This window comes from Streptopelia decaocto (genome assembly GCF_964273445.1).
Source record: "Streptopelia decaocto genome assembly, chromosome: 2".
Taxonomy (NCBI): Eukaryota; Metazoa; Chordata; class Aves; order Columbiformes; family Columbidae; genus Streptopelia; species Streptopelia decaocto.
This window is the reverse complement of record NC_138655.1, coordinates 55,444,381-55,471,050: the sequence shown is the minus strand read 5'-3', so window position 1 is coordinate 55,471,050 and position 26,670 is coordinate 55,444,381. Positions and strand designations below refer to the sequence as shown.

Here is a 26,670-nt window from a genome sequence, read left to right as displayed (position 1 = left end):
CACACCTTTCCTCACATTCCATGAGCTCTTCTTTTATGTCTCCAGGAGAAAATGTTCCCATAAGAAAATGAACATTTGATTTTAACAGGCTATGTATGACAGGGGGAAAGACAGAATTTAAATGGGACGATAGTATCCACTCCATATAATCTCTAAGTTTTCCTTTTCTCTGAGAAATGATTCAGAGACTTCCAAATGGGACAGTTGGTAGTTATTAAACTGGTCACAGTTATGTGCCAAACTGAAGGCCGCCCCTTTGAGTGACACTAGAAAGACTGTTTCTAGTGTTACTGCTTTTGTTATTTCCAATACCTTTGAGAACAAGATGTAGAAATAAAGATAACTTTGGGTATTCTTCTGATTTGTTAATATATTCTTAAACATATATTAACCTTACAGTCTTATTTTGTTCTAAAGATTTTGTTGGCATTTGCTGTACAAATGATCTCCATCAACTGGAATTTCTTCTACCTTTCTTAGCTTGTGAAAAGTAAAATACCTTAAGCAAAAAGTGATGTTCAACAGAAAACAAAACAAAATAAACCCAAAACAAACAACAAAACACTCCCTCTTCTGAAAGAAAAAAAAAAAACAAACCCAAACCAACAAAATTAAAAAACTAAACAAACAAACTGAACCCAACAAAACCATCACTCATACTACAAAAACCTTAGAGGAATCATAAAACCCCCAAACACGTGGAGGACATCTTGTGCAACACACCCACTATGCAAAAATGAGAGCACCAGCTAAGTTTCTTATGCTCTGTTCTACAAAGATTTTGCATCCCTTTTTTCTTGAAGACAACATATAATGTGCTACAGTGGCTTAAAGACTTCATATGCTTACGACAATACTGTTAATATCTTCCTGTTCATGTCCTGTCCACACACTTCTCTACATAAAGGCTTGAATTACAGCTGTTCACGTCTATCTCTGAACAGTTACATGTATCAACTAGAGCTGCACAGTTTGAGACAACCGAAAACTAGTACACTAGTATATTTGGTGTCATTTTTCCTTATTACTTCTTCTACATTTGCAGGAGTGAAAAAACCTGATTTTCCTTGTTACTTGAGTTTCACTAAAAATAAAACCATGATTTTGGTGTTGGAATGAGAACCCAGGATCACCTTGGCTGGCAAACCCTGGAGATCCACCTTGACCCCACCTGATTTTCTTGCCATCAACCCATAAAGCAGGGAGGTCCTTCAAAGGGGTGAGGGCAGTGGGACTTCTCCTTTTTAAGGCTGTCTGGTCCTTTAAATTTGTATGAGTTTTGGTATTATGTCAGCGCTGCCTTACCACAGAGAAAGTAAAGTACTTGTAAGAGTTTTTTGCTTGTTTTTTTTATGTTTGTGTTTTTTGGTTTGGTTCGTTTTGGTTTAGTTGTTGTTGGTTTTTGTTGTTGTTGTTTTTTAATGAGAAAGATGCAGAAATTAGTTTGTTTTTCAGTCTGATGAGAATGAGATTTCTCTTGATGGGTTGATAGTTTTGGATGGAGTATCCTTGTTTGTTGACGTCTGCTTAGTGGACTGCCTCAGGATTATTGTTTTTACATGCAGTGTGAAAGGATCCTTCCAGATAAGACAGCCTTTTGGAGATCAATAATAAAGACGATAACCGTGAGCAGAACTTTTTATTACCTCTATTACCTTCAGGGAAAAGAAGCAAATGGCCATTCATGAACATGACAGACCTATGTGAAGAAGAGGATTCAAGAGACCTTGCTGACAAAACCTCTCTCACAAACACCACTTTGAGCTTCATGCCCTCTGCTCAAAAGTTCTGCAAACTCAGCATTTTCAAAGAAAGGTTCCCCTTCAAGCCAGCCTGTGTATTTTGCAGAGGCCTCAGCTGCCAAACAGAACAAGACACAAAAAGGAGCATAGCTCCTGACCCCTTAAAATCAGGCATAGGATTCCAGCAGCTGAAGAAAATACCTGAAACTACACTCCTAACTTTTCTCTAGAAATAAAACCTTACACTAAACTGGTGAATCGTTACAACAAAAAAGTCTACGCTTAAAGCAAAGGATACTTGAAGCTGAAGGTTACAATTTAGAATCCTTATAACTTTTTTATCCATTAGACATTGTAGGAAGAAACCAATGATGTTAGGGTCTCGCCTTTTTCTAGGGTTCAAAATGTTTGGAACAGCGAGAAGTAAAGGCATATAGGGTGTGGATGTGCATATGTGTGATATGTGTGTAAAAGCATGAATATGGGAGCTGCTTTCAAAAGGCTCTGCAACTATGATCATAGAAAGAACCAAAAAAGAAAAACAAACACACACATACACCAACAAAAAAATCCACAAAGTCCCCCCCAGCCCCCCCGAAAAATAAAGACGGCACTAGCCTAGATACCAACTCTTGGTTATCTGCACTGCTAACACAATAGGTCCAGTGTTTTCAGTGGACACTGTCAATGTTCTCAGTCTTAAATTAGAGCAAGCAGCTGTTTTAGCGTACAGCTGAGCGTGACATAAGCCTGTGTAAACACTTTCCTCTGCCACATTCTTCTAAGTGGATGAAGGTTGCATTTTTCCTCACCTCATGTACAATAATCCTGTTCTCCGAAAGTTCAAAATAACTCTTAAATCATACTTCAATTCTTCCACTAGAAAGCAAGGGACAATATGATTCGTCAGGTGGGTGTGAGTATCATGCATCAAAATGTCGACTTTTTAGGCCAGCAACCTTGACAGCACTCCACATTATCCCTATTTCCCTGAGCCTACATTTTCCAATGTCACCATGTTTGGCAGATTCCAAAGTCAGTTTTGATAGTAGTGACAGGAGTTTTGTACATCAAATAATCATAAAGCATGGTGATATGTGTCTGTACCTCCAAAGAAATATACTGCAAGAATCAATTTATTTGGTTTCATGAAATTCCTTGCTGTCCTAACATTTTAAGTGGAATTAGTTACTGAGGATTTTTAAAATTGTATAACCAACACAGGTAAAATCTGAAAATTCTAGTAGAGTTTACAATAAACATCTCTCTCCCTTCTCCTCCACCCTTCAGTTTTCATATACTTTTTGGGGCATCTAGAGGTCAGGCAGAGAAACTTGAGAACACACTGCAACAAATGAGCAATGATTTCCACAGTACCAAAATTATTAAGTTGAAACCATGACACTGATTTGCATGAAGAGGCAGCTGACCTCCATCTCATGACTTATTTTTAAACCAAATGAACTTTGAAGCTGACAGACAAAGGCAGTTAAATTGCCCTATCTTCCAATTTTCAGTTAAGCCCTGTGGAGATGGGAGAACTCCCAAAAGAGTTGCCTGGCTCCTGTTCTCTACTATAGAGAGACAAAACCAGGGGCCATGGACAACACCGGCCAACAGAGAAGACTGAGAACTCCCAGAAAAACCACAGCAGAAGCAACATGTTGCAGGGATGATCCTGCCAATGCGGAAACTGTTAGAGCAGACAGCGTAATGCTCAATTCTCACATTTACTTTTACATACTACCTCTTAAAGAGCACTATCCCTTGAAGACCGACTTGTCATTTCTGTGGCACGTGATTTTTTTTGTTGTTCTGGCCCTATAAAACTGTGCAACTGACCTCTTGGTGAGTTGTCTTAGGTTGTGAAGGATGATGGCCAACAGCTACACAATGGTGGCAACAATACAAGAAACATGCTTGCAACAGAAATAGTTTCAGCTAGGCTACCTGACAGGGAGGAGCAACTCTGTCACAAATTAACACAGCTTTCTGTTCCCATCTTACAACATCACCACCCTGGACACCTCTTCACACATTTACTTGGCTCTTGCACACTAGGGATCTGCACAGCTGAGTAACAACAGTTCATCAGCTGCTAATCTAGATGCTTTTTGTTGGTGATTCAGTCCGTATAGCTTCAATGTTGTTTCACAAGGTGTCCTTTCTCTGTCACCAAGTTCAAGAAAATTCATAAATCAAAAGTACAAACTCCATCTACACGTTGTCAAGCTGTATAAAACTGTAGGCTTGGGTGAGAACAAAAAAATACATGCAGGTGTAGAATCACAGAGGTTTATGTTGGAAGGGGTCTCTGGATAACCCAGTCCAACTTCCTGCTCAAAGCTGGGCTCACATCTCATCTACAGCAGGGTGCTCAGGGCCTTGTCCACATGAGTTTGACAATCTCCAATGATGGGGATGACACTGCCTTTCCAGGCAACCTGCTTATATCTGGCCACTGTGATTTTTTTTTTTGCTTAATGTCTAACACAACCTTCCATTGTTGCATGTTGTGTCTGTCATTTCATCTCACCTCATCTCATCTCTGTGCCCCTATGAGATGGGTCTGGCTCTGTTTCCATAACTCCCTTCCTCCTTTAGGTGAGGGCCTACTGTTATTAAATCCTGCTGTAGCTTTCTCTTTCCCAGGCTAAACAAGATCATTTTGCTCAGCTTTTCCTCACATGCCACGTCCTTCACTCTCCTAACTTTCTCAGCGGTTCCTCCACTGGACTTGCTGCAGTTCTCTGACACTTGTGGATGGATGCAGAACTCAACACAGCACTCACAAGGTCCATGAGGTGGCCTCATGAGTGCTGTGTAGAGGGACCAGCTAACACTCTTCCTAATGCAAGTCAGTATGCACAAGACACTGCTGACTCATGTTTAACATCTTCACCAGACCTCCAAGATCATTTTCAGTGGAGCTACCACTTAGCCAGGAGGACTGGTCCCCTGTCCATTCTGATGCTCAAGGTTGATTTGTCCCAAGTCCTGGACACAGCACTTCACTGTGTTGAACTCTTTGAGGTTCCTGGCAGCTTATCCCTGCAGAGCATGCCAACGTCCTTGTGCATGGCAGTCCTGCCTCCAGCCAACCAACCGCTTCCCCCAGTTTCAGAGAATACCAGTCAGACCTCCACTCCAGTCAGCTGGTTCATCCACCTTGCAGCTCCTGTGGTGAATTTAGCTCCTGGAGTTAACTACCTAGTTTGAAAGAAGCTGAGATTTTGCAAAATACTAGTAGCACAACTATGGTAGCACTGTAAATTGAGAAAAGCTGCCATCAGCCAGCATTTATTCTATTAAACTCCCCAATAGAAGAATGTTGGGCCTGTAAGGGCCACTTCAAACACTTCTATATGAGGCATATATTATGGGATAGGCAAAATTCGTGAGAACTGAAGAGCCGTGAAAACCCTCACCAGAACAGACAAAAAAGCAAAAGGCCTATGAACTAGAAAGTGAAGAACTGAATTAAGATAGACTAGAAAACAGTTTCTTTTGCAGTCATGAACCTCCTCTCCCATCTGGTATTTATACTACACACACAAGTGCATGTGTGTATATATGTGTATATATATATATATATATATGTATAATGTATACATGTATACATTTCTACCCTCTGAATTTCAAGGCACACAGACAGTAACAATTAAGTCATCCAGACTTTTAAAAGCAGATAAAATATTTCTTTAGACACTTTTCAGACATCTGCAGGCAGTTACCGTAAGAGCTTTTTTTTTTTCTTTAAATCAGATTGTTTGCCTCAAGCGTACACAGAGGAGTTTTACACTAAAAGAAAAAAAAAAAAGTCCTTTATGATGCAGAGAAGAATTGCTAAAAACAGTGGTAAAGAAGAGATTGTTCTGCCTGGTAAAACTAGTGAACCTGCAGAACAGTGTCTTGCTCAATGGGGCCAGCTCCAGCATTACCTGCCAAGTCAGCCACTCTCACAGACTGGGAACTAGCAAGCGTGAGACACAGCCAGTTGGCTTTGGCGGAATATTTATGGAGGATGCAGAGGCTTATTTACTGAATAATCTGGAGACCATCTGGTGGTATCCAGTGACAAGAACATTGAGCTGAAAGTGGAAAAGCCTGAGCTCTATTTCTGGCTCTGCGAACTGTTCTCTGTGACCTCTGGTGTCTCAGTTTCCCCATCTACAAATTAGAAAAAAATGCTACTGTCATCTCTAGGAAATTTTGAGATACTTCACTAAGAATAATCATTTGTTACTATTTTAGGATATCAGTAAGCACTTCAGAGTTAATTGCTGGCATATTATTTTCAATCTAAATTTTCCATCTGTATTAACAAAAAGAATGGTAGTAGAACGTAATTGGGGGTTGAGACAAAAGTTTTCCAAAGAATGCTGAAACAAGCTGGACAGTTTTCTTAACCATGACAACTCTAAAATAGGTCCTTTTTTTTTTTCTTTAGAAAAAAATGCATATCAATCAGGAGGAACTTACACACACACAGCCTAATGGTCACCACCATAACTTGGGAATAATATAAAATACTCCAAAGTTCCAAACTTGTAACCATCTTGCTGAACCTTTAATCATTTGTAGGGGATAGGGGCAATGAAGTAACCAGATCAGTACCCACGAGATGTGTTGATTCCCTTCACTACCAATCTACTCTGTTCAGAAGCCCACAAACTTTCTGACAGACAGCAGTCCTTGCACGTGGGCTTTCTTGGATACATTGCTATATTTGTTTTCTTTTCTCCAAACTCCACTGACAATTTACCATGTAGAAAATGCGAAATCACCCCTCTGGAGGAATAAGAAAATAAAACATCCCACTGAGGAACAGTAGCTCTTTGAGAAAATCTCTGGATGACTAAAAACTACCACTGATCTGGATCCTAATTCAAGTAAAACCCAAAACTTCTGCTGCAAGCAAAAACCTGCTATCCCGATTTAAGGAGTTTTGTTGGATTTTCCCATAGGTGCTAACATAGTAGAAGGAGAGTGTTTCTGCCTACCAGGAGGATTCCCATGCAAACAGAGCCCAGACGCGTCCCACTTTCCTCTCACAGAACTGGTCACCCTTCTGTAATCTCCTTAAGTCATCTGGTGTCTCACTGGGGAAGCGCTATGTAGGACAAAGAAATCCGTAGGGATGCTGGCAAGAGTGGAAAGTGAATCTTGTGACCGAGCACACCGGGGCTGGGGCTGCTCAGGAAAATGCTAATGAAGTGGAAGAGCTCTATTTTTAATGGGGGAGCAGGAAAGAGGAAGAGAAGTGGCAGGAGGACCAGACCTCCCTTGGTGGGGAGGGAAAGGAAGAGAAAGAGGAAGGAAGAAATGCACTTCTTTTCACACATACACGGGACAATAACTAAACACGTAACAATGAAGTTTAAATTTAAACAACAAGGTATTTTTTCAGCAATGCCCCTGTATATGATAGTTCCTAACGACAACCTTTCTTTGCCGATGCTGGAAGGGATCCAAGATATTTCAGGCAGAAGTTGAGTCTTCAGGTAAGTAGATTAACTTTTATGTAGTATGTAAGATTTTCCAGACAATGTGTGGATTGGAAAAAGGCTTCTGTCAACATCCACGTTTCTCAGGAAGTGGAATAAAAATAGTCAAGAGGCCGTAGCAACTAAACGGAGTCCCGGAAAGTGAGCATTAGGGTTCCAAAATAAAAATAAGGAATACTGTTTGGAAAGCATTTTAATGGGAGAATTATACAAATTTATAAAATGGAATGTATTTTCTTGTACTGCAATCATACTACTGCCTGAGCCTGCATGGTACAATGTATTTTACAATGTTCTGAATCCCTGCAATCTTAAGCATAGATTAATAAAGTACGTCAGGATATACTTACAAACTATTTAGGCAGCTTAGCAGTTCAACCAGCCCTGCTGACAGGGGAACAGGAAGGGGGAAAGGCCTTTATTATTCACTCAGTGGACTGAAAAAAAGAGACTGTATGAGCTAGAAGGAACACCATTAAGGGATTAGTAAGGACAGGCAACATTTTTTTAAGCCACCTGCTTGCTTGTAGCCTTTTTCTGAAGGACTTTTAAACTCTACATTTTAAAGTCTGTTTATCTTAATGTATTTTGTATAGATTACTCTAAGATCATACTAAGGAAGATGACAGTCTTTCAACCTAACTATTTTCAACTCTGCTAAACTGAGACTACCGCAATGGGGTTTTGTTGACTAGGTGGATATGTAAATCCATTTCCACGTTTTGTGAAATAGTTCTACACCACAAAAAAATAATGCTACAAATAATCATCACTTATTGTTGATAGAGTATAAAGACAGGTAAAAAGCATACTTTTCCTATCTCTTACTTCAAATCAAATTTCAGTGTCCACCCTGAAAAACTAAACTTAAAACAAACACTCCAAATATCTAAGGGATTTTAGTTAAGTTAGTAACAGTACTGAAAAAACAAAGAATTTTAGCTGCTATTTTCAGATTTTCTCACATTTTTAATCAATATTTTCACTTTTGTAACTAAACTCAACATTTTTTAGAATACGATTGGCTTTTTTCCCATAAGAAACTTAAGATTATGCTATGAAAATCAAAATTATACCTGCAGTCATGTTTGAAGAAAACATACCTTCAAACTATCTAGCTATGAACGGAACAATCTCATCTCAAAATTCATTAAGTGTTCAGTAATCTGAAAAGCACCACATTGCTCGTGTCTTATCTGCAGCAGGCAAAAGCAGAGCTCTGTTGTAATTCACTGAACCTCAGCGATATCACGTTACACTTATATCTGTGAAACAGCTATTTACTTTCACATACAAAAGAGTGATCTAATACTAGTAAATGAAAAAAAAAAAACAAACCACGTTATTAATGGAGTAATTCAGACATCAAAACAAGTTTGTAAAGACTGTTCAATATACTAATATCAAACTGTCAGTTCCATGCAGGACAGAAGTTTTAAAGCGTTCCTACTGTCAGGAACTCGCTTTCTGTAAATTCCTCTTCAGCAACAACAACTTTCCCCTGCTTTTAATAGCACAGCGTGAAAATGATGGCTGTGCAACCCTGTATTCCGTACCACTCACAATCATGTCAACCAGACCAGGACAATGTTGAATTAATACTATATGAAACAGATCTATGACAGTTTATCTTTTCTTGGATGAAAATGGAGCACAGGTGTGCTGGGGTATATTGGTTGGCTCCTGATGCCACTAGAGTCACGGACAGCTTTGTCACTGGCCTTCCATCTAAAAGACGTGAATGGATGAACTGCACATCAGCTGAATAATTGTTCAAATAATAACCTGATGCATGTCTGTTTAGCCGTTAAGCTCTGCCTAATTTAGAACAGCTCTTGAAGGTTATTTTTGTTTTAATATACTGTTAGATCTCATGTTTTCCATATTTTGTAGTAACAACTTTCCACAACAGCTATCCTCTTTCCCTGTTACATTCATTTTATGAACCACAAGCAAAAGGGACACTGGGTATTTCTAACTAGCAGCAAACACTTCAACTGAACATTTTATGCAGATGTCCATGTCAAGAACTATCTTTTTGGGGCTTAATGATATGTAGTTAAAATAATAAACCTGGAATTGTAATGTAAGTTGCTCTATGTTCTACATATTTTCAGTTTTTAATATATGTTTAAAAGGGATACTGAATTAAAATGTAGTAATTAATGGATTTTTAGAACTAGTTAAGAATGGTGCAATTTTTCTATTTTAGAAGTTATTATTTTCTTTAGTGAACTGCATTCCAAAGGTGCTTCTCTATTGATGAGACCTTAGAATAGAAGCAGTCACGCTAAATCTCACTGGCACTGGTGATGCTGAACACCAGCCCCAAACCATGAGCTGTTCTCCAGAAAATCATACTCTTTATGGTGAAGATACTGCAGTTTTAAGACAGGATCTTTGGATAAGGTATAGAATGTAAAATATCTTCTTCCACAGCATGCTCTGGAAAAGTATCTTCCTGGGAAAATAAACAGTTATAAAAAGTTTTTATAGTTATAAACTATTCTCCCTCAAATTAGCCATGTAATATTTGAATTTGTAAGTACTTCTGAAAATCAGTATTGCACACTGTATGCAAATAGAAGGACAGAAATCAAGATGTGTTATGTTTGACTGAAGCCGGCTGGCAGAAAAGTTCATTAAAAAAAGGAAAGGACTGAAATGAAAGCATAACTAGTTGATGCAAACATCTCACAAGTTTTTGAAAAGAGCAAAGACATACATGAACAAAAATGACACAACACCCACTTTTATACAGGACACTATTTACAAGACACTGTTCACCTGGCCAAGGCCAGGCCCAGGTAGCAACACCCTGGGGTAGCGCTGCACTTGACATCCTGCACCTGAGCCCATCGTCGACCAATCGGTTCACAAGAATTCCTTCACATAGACTTCTTATCAGCAGTAGATTTTCCATTCTCCTTGAGAAGGAAAAATATGCAGCACTCCATGGTTCTTAAAACATATACTGTATCCAAGGAGAAAGGTTATCTGCATCCATTAGCATAAAATGTAAATGTTACATTTAAATACCAGTTGTAACCTAACTTGTTAAACTGTTTACTGTCTCCCTCGCTTGGTTTCCTAAGAAAAGGAGAGCTATGCTGTCATTATCACCTGTCCAACAATCAACCATCCGTGCCTTCTACTGAACTATGCAACATACTGGCCAGTTCCAACCAAATGCCACAAAAAGGCAGAGGGCTCAAAGTCTAAGCAGAACATCATTGGCTGGAGGAAGAGTCGGCTCAACACTTTCTTACTGAAGGTAAGTTTTAGTGTGACCTCAATGAGTTACTTGGTTTTGCTGGATTAGTTGCTGACTGACACACACAGTCTCACTAGCCAGTCAGCACATATTCACCAAAAGGTGCGTCTTGCCCAGCTGGGACTACCCTGAGGAAAAATCAAGCAATAGGAGACCCAAAGGAGAAATGGGCTATTTATTGTTACTGGAGAAGTAGGTTGGGCATCTACAATACATCCACAGGCAACCAGAATTTATTATTAGTTCCATTACTTATGGAACAAGTTACAGTTTACCAGAGTGAGAACAACACTGAAGAGCTCCTGGTGAAGATCCAAAAGCACATTACGCCAGGCACATACCCCATTCCGCTTTAGCTAAGGAGAAAGGCAGGAGAAGGAATGGAAGAAACATGACTAAGTTACATGCTGGAATCGCAGAAGAGATCAGTGCTAACTGCAAAAACATGTCTCTTTTTCCAACTGGGGATTCTTTACTGAGTCAAACTGTAGCTGAAATGCCAGTATTAGGTACCAAGGGTGGCAATATAAAATTATGTGAGCTCATTTGTATCATGTTAATAAACAGCTATATTGAGTGACTCTTTAATATTATATAATGATATTATATAACATAATACTATGTAAAACTTGCAGAACACTTCCCCCAAATGCAAGAAACATTTATGATGACCACCAGCATAATAATTCCATACAACAAATTTAAGATACAAATGACAGCTTTGCTAGCAGCTTCAGCAAACTCAGAACACAATAACTCTTTGGGATGACCATTTAACAGAGGCTTCTGTAATCAAAGACATAAATACCACGGCAGTCCAAAATAAAGTCAAAATTAGATTTAAACAGGATTTCTAAACCGAAGTATCCACCAGAGATATACTAGACTTACTGCTATACTATGAAATGTTTTAAAACCACTTCCATAGCAGCAAACATTTACTAACTTGAATAAATGTTCCCATCCCACGAAAACAAGGCTTTGTTTAGAGGGTGTTTGTTTCAAGAGTCCAGAATACAACATTCATTTCCAGCTTACCCTCAAAAGTCAATTCATACAGATAACCAGAAATAGTCAGAAGTTAAAACTTAGTAGAATCCTAACATACACGACCTGCTACCATCACATTCTGCCAGTCAATAAAATTTTCAAGATACGTGGCAAGTGAAGAATGAAAGGGTCAAAATAGGGCAACGATAGAGGAAAAAAAGCTGTTTAATATACAGAGTAGAATAGCTAATGATCTTGAAGTCCTGAACTGCGTTTACAGGAAAGTTAAAGCCGTAAGTTACTCAGCTCCATATTCAATTTAAGGGCATCAGACCACACTAGATCTTTTTTTTTTAGTTTTTTCTTTTTGACACACAAGGTGTAAAACAGTATTCCTAAAATTCATCTACTAGACAAGCGTAACTGGCTCTGTGAATTTGGGTGTTATTTTTTTCTAGTATCATTGCCTGCTGTTTGTCTGCTATTAAGCTCTTTATTATTTTTTAAACACATTTTGATACATTTACATCAACATGGGCTATGCTTCCAGCTCCTAAATGACCTGCAGTGCAATCTAGCAGAGCGTGTGCTGTACAAAATTCTTCAGTATCCACAGGAACAGTTACCAACTGGTGTGAACTTCCTTCCCTAAAGAGCTTGTTTTGAATAACAAAGTACTCCAGGGGGAAATACATTATCTTGTCTAATCAAATGTTCAAGTGAGGCTCATTTCATTCCAGGGTTTTACTATGTGTTGTGGAAACGTGTGTGACACTGACCTTTAATCAAACCCCAACCTTAAAGGAAGACAGTAAAAGCTTAGTAGGCAGACTGCACATGAGTTTAAAGCTACATTACATGGTTTAAAGAATTTATCAAAATCTCCTATATTTTAGGTAACGTGTCCTCTACGATATTTGCTTTCAGGTAATATGTAAAAAAAATTTTTGTAAGCATCACTAGTTATTTGTTCTTACTTCGTACAGTCAGCTTTAAAATACAGATGTTAAGAATGCCACCTGACATACAGTTTGTACTATCAACTTGCTTCCTTTTATCCAAGTGTATTTGTTCAGTGTCTTTTGATTAGCTAAAAACGTTCCACACTGAGAAATATGTACTTTAGACAGTAAACAATTCAAAGGGGCAGCATCACATACATGCAGGGCAAAAGTTCATTTTTCACGTCAGAGAGCTTGTGTCAGGTAAAAATATAACTCGGGGTCTCGTGATGTCTCCCCAGGTGGCATGAAGCAGAAACAGCCCGGTCATACCCAACAAGCCTCCTGCTGAGAAGACACCTTTGGGGAAGTCTACTGCCCAGGTCCCACCAGGGAAGGAAAAGCCAAGTCTAGGAGAAGGAGGAAAGAAGAGGAAACCAAGGGAGATATTGGGGCGTCTTCTTCAGCATCCCCTTTCCTTCACCTCGCCTATCACACAGCAGATGTCCCTGGACGGGACAAGGGGGGATCAAGCAGGCCCATGGAGAGCTGGGACAGCAGAGAAGGGAAGCCTTGCTGACACCGTGAAAAGCACTAATAAAGAATGTTCTGATGAATAATTCAAGTGTGCAGTGCTGATTATGTGTATCCATGAAAAAAAATCCTACATAATTCCTGTGGTTAGATAGATATTGGTATCAATGCTTTTGCCACTTCTTTCTGACAATAAATGACCCTACAAATACAAACACTATAATAACATCTCAAAACCTGATGTAATAGTCAGGTGTCACTATACTTTTGCTGTACTGGCCAAATGCTTATTTTTATAGTCAAGACTTTACACATGCACATAAATTATAAAAGTTTTGGTAAATCAGAATAAATCCATTAAACTTCAAAAAAAAAAAAAAACCCACTGTTTTTTTTGCAATTGATGCAAACAGTTGTGTTACATCCCTTGAACATTCTCTGCTTGTAAAATGAAGAGTCACAAGTTTAAGGCGGACAAGCTCTCCAATAAACCAAAGCTGTATCTTTTAAAATGTCTACATTAAAAAAAAAATAATTCTTAATGATTCAGTTCTAAGCTTTATTCTATTTGTTCTTGACATATTTTTGGCACCCATTCATGTAAATGGGAAAATAAACCAGTTATTTCTCTTTCTCTGTTACTGTTAATTTTCAGTTCTAGTTGGCTGCAGTGGTTAATTCTAAATTGGCTGGGTTTAAAACACCTTTTCTGTCTACAACTCTGCAAATCTTGCTGGAAATTAATTCTGTTCTTAAAAAATAAAAATAATAACAAAATCTGCTGAAATTAAATTTTGAGTTAAATGTCATTTCCTTTTCTGGGTACTTATTTTGAAGAAAAAAGCAACAATATTGGCTCCTGTTGATGTATCATTATAACAATTTTGAACACATTTTTGTATATTTATATTTTAGATAATTTGTGTTTTAGACACAGATGGAGGGTAATTTTATTCTAGTCTAAAGATGCTTTTTTTTTTTTTTTTTTTCAAACAAACGTGGTGACAAACATGCTCATGCCAATATTTTACTTGACATAACTACAAAAATAGTGAACTTCTTTCCACATGTTTCGGAAATATCACTGGGACATTTTCCTTGTGATAACAGATCACTCCGATTGTACAGAAGTGAACATGGAAACTAAGGTAAAGAATGGCAGTAATACAATTTAAAACAAATTACAAATGCTGCTAGATGCAGAGAAGCATTCAGCTCTCCTCCACACAGTACTTGTTATTCAAGTATTCAGCTAAGATGGTGTCCATATTTTTGTATGGATGGATATATTCTTTTTTCCATTTTTTTCAGGTAATGTAAATCCAGGTTGAAACACCAGAAAGACGTTTAATTTCATCATCTTTTTTTCCTCCATGAGAAAAGATATGAAATCATTTAATGCTTGAGCTAATACAGGCACAGATACTAGAGGCTGTATTTTAACGTTTTTTAGAAGGAGTTGAAAAGTTCAACTGAAAAGCTTCACTGGACTTCATGAAGACTAAACATCAGAGCATATCCTATTTGCTCTCTATTTGTCTCCTAAACAACACAATTTAGCTTAGCTAAATTCTGAATTGACCCTCAGGCTTTTAAAATGTATACATTAAACACAAGTGCGTCTCTCCAATAGCACCTCACAGCTTGTGAAAATGCGGGAGTTTCACTGCTGAATATATGTAAAATAGCCCGGTTTTAAACTGCTATTGAGAGTGATTTCCCCTCTAGCCAGCCACAGGCGATCTTAGATTATGAGGTAACAGTTTACAGAAGGACAGGATGACAGAAATGGGCTGGTGGTTCTCTTTTTGTAGAAGCCCCTCCTAGCGTACAGAAATAAAACCATCACATTCTGGCAAGAAAGGCAATGTCTTCTCTCACACTTGTGGGGTTCAACTGGAAAAATTAAATAATGGCTAACAGGGGAATCTTACCAGCACATAAAGCAAAACTTTCATCCGAACAACAGCTACGAGAATTTCTTTTTAGCTAATCTATTTAAAAATGAATCAGTGTAGTGTCGGAAAGTAATTTTCTGGAAATGACTTAAACCTTAACTTGGGAAGGCCTGTGTAGGGTGACACCAGAGGTCTTGCTAGCCCACTATACTTTTTTCCATCCATGGATGCCCAGTGGCTTTCAGTCTGACTATAATCTGTAGCTACTGGGGTGGAGGAAGTAAGCCTGCTTGTTTGGATAGCCATCACCTTCACATTATGTTCTACTGCTTGTTCCCATCTCCGCTTTCTTCTTCCTCATTTTGTGTCACCCGCCCTCGGTTAAAACCACGGAAATGATCCGCACTAAAAATAGCCTTTCCCTCCACCTCATTTGGTCAGGCCAAACAAACAGCTTTACCAGGACACAGCTGAGGGCACATAAAAATGGGAAAGCAGAGTAGATAGTGAGGGGGGAGGGCTGGAGGAAGAGGAGGATGATGGCTCAGCCTGGCAGCGCTGCTGGAGCAAATGCACGTGAAACTACACAGCAAGCACTCCTTCGTATGCGCTCTCCGAGCAGTAACCCAATTCAAAGGCTGATGACGTGCTTAAAATATAAAACCTGGAGAGAAAAATATTTGATGTGGGGGAAAAGAAAACGGTATCATATGCAAATAAGCACCTCCAAAAAGTAAATGAATCAGAATGTCATTCGGCCAGCAAAATGCCCTCCGGTTGAGAAACCCACTCATCAGGTCCCAACAAGAACCCATCCTTAACAACACTGGAATAACCTGCCCAGAAATAGTCTGCACGGACACAACTCAGCCAGCCCATATGTACAGCAAACAGAGAGTGCTCAGAGCAAAGGTGCTCTCTTGCTAGAAGCAAACACCTGGAATTCCCCCAGCAGCCAAGCTGTCAGGATTCTCTCGTCATTACATCCTCAAACTCCATACAACAGTCCTTCATAAACTGATTAGCAAACATTTTGTTTTAAATTTCCCTCTCGGTGACTGGGAGCATGCAAAGCAATATGTTCTTAGAAAAAAAATAACACCTAATTATCCTATTTGCAAAGATTTTTTTGTTGTTGTTGTTTGTATTTCAGAAAGGGAAAACCAAAATGAAAACTTTGATTTAATCCATACTTTTTATCTCTGTGTTTCCCTCAGGATTCAAAACCCTAAAATTTAGGTATACTGCATGTTCATATCTATCATTTAAGCATGGATCAGGAACAGTATTAGCACGACATCTGGCTGTACTTAAATATAAGAAATGCACCGCCCCTAGTGATTGCAGAACCAAAAAAAGAGAAAGATATGCCTTTCAATGTGATCATCCTTTAAGTCCACAACATTGCAAGATGCAATTCAGCATTATTTCCCCTTAAACCTACTCCATCATGAAAGAAGGAACTACTCCTAATGGGAAAACAAAATGAGAGGTGCTTCTCCTTTCTACAGAATTTGCTACTGTGAGCAAGAGAACTAATAATACCGGATTTTTATGATCTGTCTCCATAGCTCCTCAAACTTCCCATGAGCAAAATCACCAGCTTTACCATGACTCTCCTCTCAAGCCTCTCTAACAAAGAGAAATCCACAACACGCATCTCCAAAAAGCCTGCAGACTACCAACCAATGGCACCTGCGCGGGACTCCCACGTGCACTTCCATGCTGCCACCGCTGGGACCTGTCACCAACACTTCAAAGCTACTCACCTGTCATCCTTCACCAGGAGAACTTTCCCTCTAATGCCAGAAACTTGAGATACGACTTGGTTTATTCTACAAATCCTCTTCTCATTTCCATGTGCTCAAGGGCCTACAGCTAACAGCTTATGAACTAGATTTTTCACCCCACTGTTAGTCACCAGCTGTCCTCGTTCTTGAATAGATTAGAACCTTATACAGAAATAGAAAAAGTCTTACATTTAAATGCATGTATGTACATCAGTGCATACATGCGTAAAAACAAACACTCCCACTTGCTGTTTTTAATTCAAAGTACCTGAAGGCATGTTCTCTGCTCCTCGGAGCTGTTAGAGAGAATACTCCTGACAGCATTACTTCCCCCAACCATATTTCTGTGCTTTTAGGAGCGAAAATGTTAGGCCTTGTCTGATTAGCAGATGTGGATAACTCTCCACCAGAAGAACAGAATCATCTGCATCTTGCCAGGATTTAGATTTAAAACAATCCATTCATGGACACACAAGATAGTTTTGCATACTCTACATTAACATAGTCCAGAAGACTGTCTGAATAGCACCCTGGAAGAACGTGGATTATTTAAGAGAAATTATCATGTCTGTTTACATGATAAGGCCACAACAAGTCAGGCAGATAACTAATGCAGCCTCCAGATTAATCTGAGACATAATTACAGAAGCTTTAGTTTTGGAAAAGAAGCCCCAGAGGCTTTCAACCAACATGCCCACAGGACCTTTGTGAACAGAAAGAAGAGTGGCGAATGTGAAAGACCAACTGACAGGAGCTTGTCTCTTCCAAAGTCTTCCAGATTTCAAGAAGCTTTCCACTTGAGCTTGAGGTGATTCCTGTCACTGAAAATACAGTCTTAAATGCACGAAACTGGGCAGTGATATCTCAGTGTATGCTTAAACCTGATCGTCATTAAGGATTGTGATCCTTCAACTTGCTGTTGTAGAATATCCTGAACATGTGGACTACCATGCAACACAGAAGAAAAGAATTCTCTCCTCTCCTCAAATCCATTTCCATTCTCACATAAGAACATATGATTAAAGTTTTTTCAATACTAAAAATTGTATTCAGTTCCTTTTCCCCTTCAACTCAGAGTGTTCTCTTTCCAAGAATAAACATACCCAGTTTTCTGAGTCTCTTCTTACTCTTGATGCTCTCCTCTGGATTTCATTTGTCTACTTTTTTTAAGTTCAGTTTCCAAAACTAGACACAATAGCCCAGCTGAGGACCCACCAGTGCCAAACAGAACAGCATAATTACTTCATGTCTTTCTGTAGAGCAGCCTTGTTAATGCATCCCAGAATGAGTTAACTCATTGTTTGTGGTCCATTACTACAACAAAGAATTTTTCCTGCACTACAAGCAGTTTTTTTGCATCCTGTATCCTCTTCCATCCCCTTTCCTAGAGACTTCGTTTGCTCCCGTGAGGCAGCCACAAGGGGATGACTGGTTGGCCTATTGCAGACAACTGCGCATAACAGACTTAAACGTACAGATTTAGTATCATGGAGATCCTATACCAACTGGTTCTAAATTCTCTGAACTGTTAAAAAAGCCAAGCAGTGGAAGAGAATGGAGCTATTCTCTTTGAAGGGTACCAGTCACAATTGATAGAGAAAATACGAGAAACAGAGACAGAGGTTTAAAAATTAAGAAAAGCCAATAAATAAAAATTAACAGTAAAAAGACGCCTTCTTTAGTAGCCACTCCTTACTATTTCTGCTCCTTTAATCATAATCTACAACTCTTTATTTTCCCACAAACCACAAGTGCTGAATCATGTAAGACCTAAACTGACATAAAAACAACAAAATTCTGCTACTTGCAGCATTTCCCCCAGGGAGATCAAGAAGTTCAAAACATTTTCTCTCAGTGACACACAGCATTCGGAAAAGCAAGGGGAAAAAGAAAAAGTGCTATTTTGGTATTTTTAAACATTTTATTTCTCTAATGAGAAGAGCTCCAAACAATGGTCTTCTTTTCTGCTAAATCAGTCAAATGCTAAGGAACGATTAAGGAACGATAAGCAGATTTGAAAGCACAAATGTCCTTCGTGGTACTGTAAACACTGCCTCTCCAAAATCAGGCTGAAGACCAATTTCTTTTCCATTTTAAGAACAAAAATAAAGTGTGTTCTCCTTCTGCACAGAAGAAAATATTAGTCACGGTAGATAATTTAAACCATGCTTTTTCATAAGGCATACATGGCAGCATAGCAAATAAGACGTCATTACACATGAAAGACTTAAAAAAAATTGAATGCAATGAATTTTTTGAACAAACTAGTCAATATGTTTGACAGATCTGAAAATACCAGAGAATAAGGATAATTGCCATTAATAGTACCCCTTGGGCTCTGCTAATGGTGGCACAGAGACCTTAAAGCATATTCCTCTTACCTGCAACTGTGTTCAGTTCTCTTAGAATTATTAAATAATCTACTATAATTCTATAAAGATATCAACTTAAGTGTCCGAAAAAAAGCAAAACAATTTTAGAAATTTTTAGAAAAAGATTAGAGAATGAAAAAGAAAACACAATGCACCTGCATAAATCTGTAACGTACCTACACCTTGAATACTGTGTGCAGTTCTGGCCTCTCATTGCAAACAGGGTCTAGTAAAATTACAAGACAGGTGGAAGGGCAACAAGAATAAGCAAAGATATGGAACAAGCCCTGTGAGAGAACCAGTCTAATAGACACTTCAAGCAAAATTATAAATATTGGGGGGGATATGACACGATACACAATGAGAAGGGCAAGGTACAATAGATGAAATATTTCTAATAGACAAACTAGGGAAGACCAGTGAGTAGCAGGCTTGGAGGGGGGTGTGGAAATCAATCAAGTGGTACTTCCTCATACAATACAAACTGCAGAACTCACTGACGTAAGTGAAAGTTCACAGAGGCTGGAGAAGAAGGAAAAAGAATTGTGGAAGAAAAGTCCACCAAAGTTATTAAATACAGAAATACTACTCCCAGTCAAAAAATACCTCAGCAATAAATCTGTGGAGACCAGGACAATCAACGTGGGAAACATGGCTATGCGCTTGCCCCATTCTTAAACTCCTTTTCCAGTTTCACTATCAGCCATGGGCAAAGGTAAGATTTGGTGCTAAATGAACCTGTGTCTGAGCTGGTACAATTTTCTTATGGTTTCTTATGGTAAATTATCTAAGATTCTTTGTGTGAAACCCTTCCTTCTGCACAGAAAGTTATGCTGGTGCAGCCTACTGCTCAGGGAGCCTTTTAAAGACATTATTATTAAAAAAAACACAATATGAAAATGAATCACAGTGATTATTGAAAAGACCTACTGTTCACAGCTTAATAGCATCCAGAGAACTGTCACTTATCTGAAAAAGATTTTGCTTATTTCAAGTTTTGTGCCAATCTGTAACCTACACAACTTTTCCCACCCCCAAGAAAATCCATAAAAGTGTTCAACGACCTCCCAAATATAAATTTAACCGGGAGAAATTATTGGCTTGCTATGTTTTTCAATTGAAACTATTTGTGATTTCGATATTAATATCACTGCATAACCGGAAGCTGAGCTGCAGGAATGCTGTGCTAGCAGTACATTAACAATGCATTTAGGTCCACATATATTATATATTTGCATATATTTGCATATATTTGCATTTGCAAGATTAGACCCCAGGGAATACAGGTTTTTAGGATGTCTTCTGAATTTATGGAACACTATACTTCTTGCTAGGCTCCCATTCATCAGTGAGAAGAATCAAACCCTGCTCTGTAGAACCAAGGGCCAGGGAGCAAATCTAATTCTTTATTTCTTCAAAACACAGTGAAAATCCTCTGCTGTTTGAATGGCTGGCTTTCAGAAAAGTTAAGGGCCATCCTCCTCTACTTACATGATTTTTGACCTGTAGATTCCTTTTTTAATTACAATTTCTGACTTACGTATTCCCTGACTAATCACTCTTTTAGTCCATCATATGCCCACACTGTTGCTAGTTAGTTATCTTGTTTAGTTTGCTATTGTTAAAATCTAAAGAGAAATCCAGTAGGTAACAACAATGATTAGAAATGATAATTCTAGGGTTGGAAAATAAAAGTTCTACTGCTCAATTAAAAGTACATTATCTTATTAAATATGCAAGTCTGCTCTTCTCAAAAAGAACGGGCAACACTGACACCCTGAGAAGGAAGGAGAAGCTAAAGTTCAAGGTAAGGAACACCTGCCTGCCAGAAAGCATATTCTCACTTAAACATTTAAGGCTCCAGATCCTGCCATGAAGCCTCACTCTTTTGCGCTACCTGCTGGGAATCTGATAATTAATGGGAATCTGATAATTAATGACACGGTTTCAGCAACAAGCGGAGATACCCAACCTCTTCCTCTACCCTGTGACTAAGCAGAAGTGACCGTACTTTCATTGCATAGGTTTTTTTCATCTACATTTCTCCTCTGCCTTTGCCTTTTGCTCAGGGTCGGGAACTCCTTGAGGCACAGGGGCTGCACCAAAGGCTCTCTGGAGCTGAGTGACACCCAGGTCCCCTGGTCAGCTGCAGGTCTGAGGGAATAGGGTAGGTAGTCCTCTGTACAGAGGGAAGTGAGGATACACTTTCCCCTCTTTCACTTAACCATTCTCTGCCTTTACTTGTTTTCCAACCTGACAGCTCTTAAATTTGATATTATTTAGCTCCTATGAAAGAAAGTCTGTGGGCGTATGTTAAGAAAAGAATGATCTGCACAGCTCTGTCACTTAACATCCTATGGAAGTGAGGGTGGACGTGATCAAAAAGCGTTCACCAAATTAACAGAGATAAGAGGGCTCGCATATCTTTAGCCTATTTTATCTTGCTAAACAATTTCACAGTTCAAAACAGTGGGATAATTATTTGCATTAAAATATGTTTAAGACCAACTGACAGCAATAAGAAAACTTAAATGGAACGAATTGGCAGAAGTGTCAGAAAACGTTTACTTTAAAAAGATTTAAAAGGCAAAGTTCATCTCTAACGTCGACATAACAGACAAAAATTCCAATATTCATCTTGCCTAAGGGTAAATATCCTTTCAAAACATCCAGCATAGGTTTTTAAAACAAATACTAGCAGATTAATTACAAGAGTGCACTTTATACCAACCAAAATTAATCTACTGATTTAAAGCAAGAAACCATAATCTGCATGCTTCAAGTAATATCTGGAATGCTTACAGCCAGAGGTAGCTCTGTTCCAAGAAATTATTGCAAGAGTTTCCAAAGTAGAAGACAATATAAACTTAAAACCGTGTTGTACAAATTACATTCTCCTCCTGACTCCTTTTAAGAGAAGGTCCTAGAATTTGACTACAACACTTGAATTTAATCTCTTTTAGCTACAGAAAAGCAAATTAAATTGATGGCAGAAAAAAACCATAAACATTTTATGGAAACTCTTAGCAGTAAACTGCAAATGTACATTGTTCTTGCTTTTCATCTGCTTTAGAGTCCTATTTACATTTAAAGAGCTTCTTAGATACAAAGGGGGAAAAAAAAATTGTTCATACTACTTTTTGGTTTAAAACTTATTTACTTCACTGTATGCAAGGTATACAGACATTCTTCCATTCACAGGGTTTAGCTTGTTCCCTCTTCCTCAGCTCAGGTTGCTACCTTCTGCAAACAAAATATCCTGTCTGTTGATGCAGACTATACTGAACATTAAAAAAGGTAATCCGCTATTGACAATAAGTACAAGTGATGGATGAAGCTATGGAGGTGATGAAAAGAACAAAAGCAAAGATCTAAGCTGGCAACACCCAATACTGTTTCAGAAACACAAGTTAAAATCTCATCATATGCTGGAGAAAGGGGACTCAGCTCTTGGCTGTCGTACAGGTGAATGCTCACGTCTTTGAAAGTCTCAATAATGACACTTCAACTATTTGAGTAGGTGATATCTCATGTTCCATAGGTCTCCACTGGCACCAATGACAATATGCATGCATATGATGATTTATCCCTCATCTGTCCATTTTTATCGCAGCCACTGAAGTAAAACCAAAAGATTCTCCCTGACTAGTAAACACATTACTTTTACAGAGCACTCGAAAATGGCAAAAGCAGTATGCCAACCTGCTATCTTTGGCTTAAGAGATTAAAATAATTAATTGGTAATGAGGACAATTGTGAAACATACTCTGCTATGTTTACCTTTTCTCTGGCTGTGATGGAAAATCTGTTTTCGTGTAGTTTATAAATAATGACAATTCATTAAATATTTCACTACCCTTCCTCTGAAAACTGCCACTTGTAAAACTCTGAAATGTCATAATCCTCAGACTAATTGGACAGCGTGTCCTCATTAAAAGTGTGGTTACCCTTCGCATGTATTTACATTTGCTTTCATTATAATTCAGTTTGATTTACACATGAGAGAACAAACAAGTGAAGTTCTTGCAAACGCTCTTAAGTGCATGTTAAGTCTTAATAAACTACACACTGATTCGTAATGAAATCTTCTGGAGATTTCACTGCAGCTCAACCAAAGTGCTAAAAATTGCCAGAATTTATTTCCTGTTTCTTCCTTGAAGGAAGCCGGGGAATCAGAATCAGTTTGTTACCCTGGCCAGGCCACGACACCTCTGCCAGGCACCAACCCAGTGACCCACGTTATTCCTTCAGCTGATACTGCAGCTCCTATCGCCTGGGCTGGAGTGGGACAACTGCCACCCGCACATCGCAGAATCGCTTCGGGGACACACCTGAGCAGCAGCCAGGAGTTTGCACAGGAATACAAAACAACAGCCCCCCCCCCCAAGCAACCCGAGTAGAAAATAAATCAGTGTGCTTCACAGACCTGTGGCCACCACAAAGGTAATGATGGCACAGGCTTTAACGTATCGCTTCCACCTTTCTTTAGTTTAAAATTAGGGTATACGCTGAAAAATACCTGATGAACAAAAATACTCTAAAGCTCATAAATGACCCTGTAATACGTTTTTGTCTCTGTGAGGAAAATCAGTCACTCCCACTTAAAATGATAATTCAAGTTATTATTCTTCCCGCTGCCATCAAATCAAATATCCAAATTTAGATGTAAAAATATTTTTATCCTTGTAAAGTGCAATAGATGTATATAAAGTTTTCAGCTAAAATTGTAGCAAAAAAGAATGTGGCATTTATTATTAATTTACAGTATTTGACTGGATGCTGGCTTGACTTTCAAAAAACCTCCAACTAATTTGTATTCATAGGTACAAAACTTGAAGTAATATCAGTAAATGTCAACAATTTTGGAGATAACAGAAGTAACTTAAGTTTTAGTTAGCAGTAATAATAAATTATGTCTTTCCAGTTTCACAGTGAAAGTCTGTGTTGTGCGATGATAATAAATAAGGCAGGCTGGATAATGTGTGAATACCACCCTGCTATCTGGGAAATCCGATTCACAATACAAGTTAGAAAACATTGAATTTGGTGTTACTATGATGATGTAATATTGAATGTAACACTGCACTTGATTCATAATCAGCATTGTTCATAAGACTTTCTCAAATAATTGTCTTTTCAAACTGAAATTCATGTAATTATTTACTTATAATTGGTATCAACTGTTAACAGTAGTGGTGCAGTGAATCTGGAACAAGGGGAGGAAGAAATATGCTATTATACTTTTATGAAATGGAGTAGTGTTTTACTGAAGCAAAAATCTTGATTTATTTTTATGCCTAAATGTAAGCAACTCCTTCATCCTAAAGCAAACACCCCCCAAACACAAACTGTGTATTTCAAGCAAGAAATCCTGAGCCTCAGAGAAAAGCCATGCTCCACATAAACCACTTCCGTTTTAGAGACCCAGTTGTGTTTTCAGTAAAATCAGAGTATTTATTAAAGAAGCAAAATCAAGGAACTGAAGAAAATCGGTGTAGAATTTTATATTCTTACAGTTCCAGTATATATTATCAAGTTGAGAAGTAGTTTTGTTTTGTGTTCAAAAATTGCCCTTTGCTTGTTTATGGTATGATCCCAATTCTAGCTTTATATTTTTGAAGCTACACAGTCAACGTAACAACTGATTATTTCTGAAAGCACTACTGGATTGACTGATCCATCAACAGCAAACTTACTGCTTACAAGGAATAAGAACAACACAACATGTAACGCAGAAATATATTATTGATCTCATTTGCAAAATGTTTCGCATTTTGTACTTCAACTAATCAGGACATTAAGGACTCGGCTTGCCGATTTAATGAAAAGCAGACACATCTACATCAGTATGTAAACAGGTATTTCATACGGAAGGAAAGGCATTGCCGGGCATCAGCAGAATCTGCTCTTAACATGAAAAGAGCTCAACTTCAGTTTCTGCTGTTAATTAGTAGTTAGTGTACAGCATAAAAACGAGTGCTATCACAATAAAGAAATTTCACCTGTCACCTAATTGCTGCTTCTCCCCAATATCCACTACTTTTCAGCACCATTCCTATTGACAATTTTAACCTGTGTGTGAAGACTAAAGAGTTCCCAAAAACATCCGCATTTGCAGCATTTTCAGCTGTTCTCCTCTGACAGCCGCCTTCATTAGTTTTTCAAATGTTATTAATTCAGAGTAGTAATAACGTTGTTGGACCTACACAGTCTAATCATTATCCTGCCTTCCAGATCCTTTTCCACATTTGCGAAAGAAGAACAAATGAAGAACTACCAGTGTACCATCTTAGACCACAAAAAAAAAAGGCAAATGACTTAATTTTTTAAAGTCTAATTGATTTTTAAAAGTTAATTTTGACTTGACACTGTAGTAATGTGAAATATCATGATCACGGGTAACTATAAAAGCTTGTGGCTGTTTTTTCTACCTAAAATGGTAAACAAAGCCCTAAAGTAAAAAACTAGATAGAAAAGAAAAACCAAGCGAAGCTGCTGGAGTGGCAATATTCACCGTGTTCTCTCTTTTATGATATTTTCATGTAAAATACAGTATATTTTCACACTCCTGAGAAACACGGAAATACTGTGAGTTATCTGAATATCGAAAAATGTAAGATGATGCTATTTTGTAACTCCTTTGGGCCACATCAAGTACAGGGAAACTTAAACACATTGTGGTCAAACAGGATATTAAAGTCACAGCATTAACTACACAACCCAAGCAAGTTTAACTGTGTATGGACTGTATTTATCATGCTTTTAATCTTTTATTTAAGTATTTATTTAGGATAAAGATTTTCTACAGCCCAGTGATACAGTTCACTTGAGGAATGTTTCCAGTTACTTCAAACACTGAGACACACACCATGAAAACCAGCCATCACTACGCATCAACGCCAGTTCCAATTTGAATACCAGGTCTAATAAATATTTGAAATGCCTAAAAAAAGTCTATGTAACTTCAAATTCTGACCAAAAATATTTTTCTTTCTTTCCTGTGTCTTTATATGACTAATATAAAGTCCTGATTTTTAAGAAGAAAGTGTGGAGGAAAATCCAAGTCATCACATTGAACTCAAACTGCAATATATGAAAACGCAGAGCAAACCAGATTAATCTAAACAGTTTTCCTGCTGTCAATACCCACGTTAACATTTCACTTTTAAGAGCTAAATAAAAGAGTTTGTCTGATTAATAAAACAGCTTTTTAAGTTGTTTTTAAAGCTCATGTTCTAAAATCAGCACAATGGACTACATTTGTACGATTCACTGTTTTATGAAGGTTCAACAAAACAACTCTGCCTCTCTAAAACATTCTTAGCAAAGGAAAATGAATCTTTTGAAAACCCTCCCCGCTACTCAAAGCCTGGGTGAAGTGTTTACATGTTCCCAATCAAGAAAATGATTGACGTTCACTGGTAACTGGTTAGTATAACCACACACTTGACTGGAGAGTTTGTTGGCAGCTCACCGACTAGCAGCTATAGACCAACACACAGCTGATCAGACGAGCTTGACCCAAGACAAATACTATGGAAAACAACTTAATTTGACTACATTTTTGGCGAAGACAAAGGGGAAAGGACTTACGAACCAAGCAGCTTTGTAGTGCCTACAAC

At 38.2% G+C, this 26,670-nt stretch overlaps 1 protein-coding gene across 2 annotated transcripts in view; it reads right to left on the bottom strand.

Annotated features, from left to right (window-relative positions):
- The window catches only part of GNAL (G protein subunit alpha L), a 194,910-nt gene that overhangs the window by 92,120 nt on the left and 76,120 nt on the right, over positions 1–26,670 (bottom strand). The gene's annotated exons all lie outside the window — the stretch shown is intronic.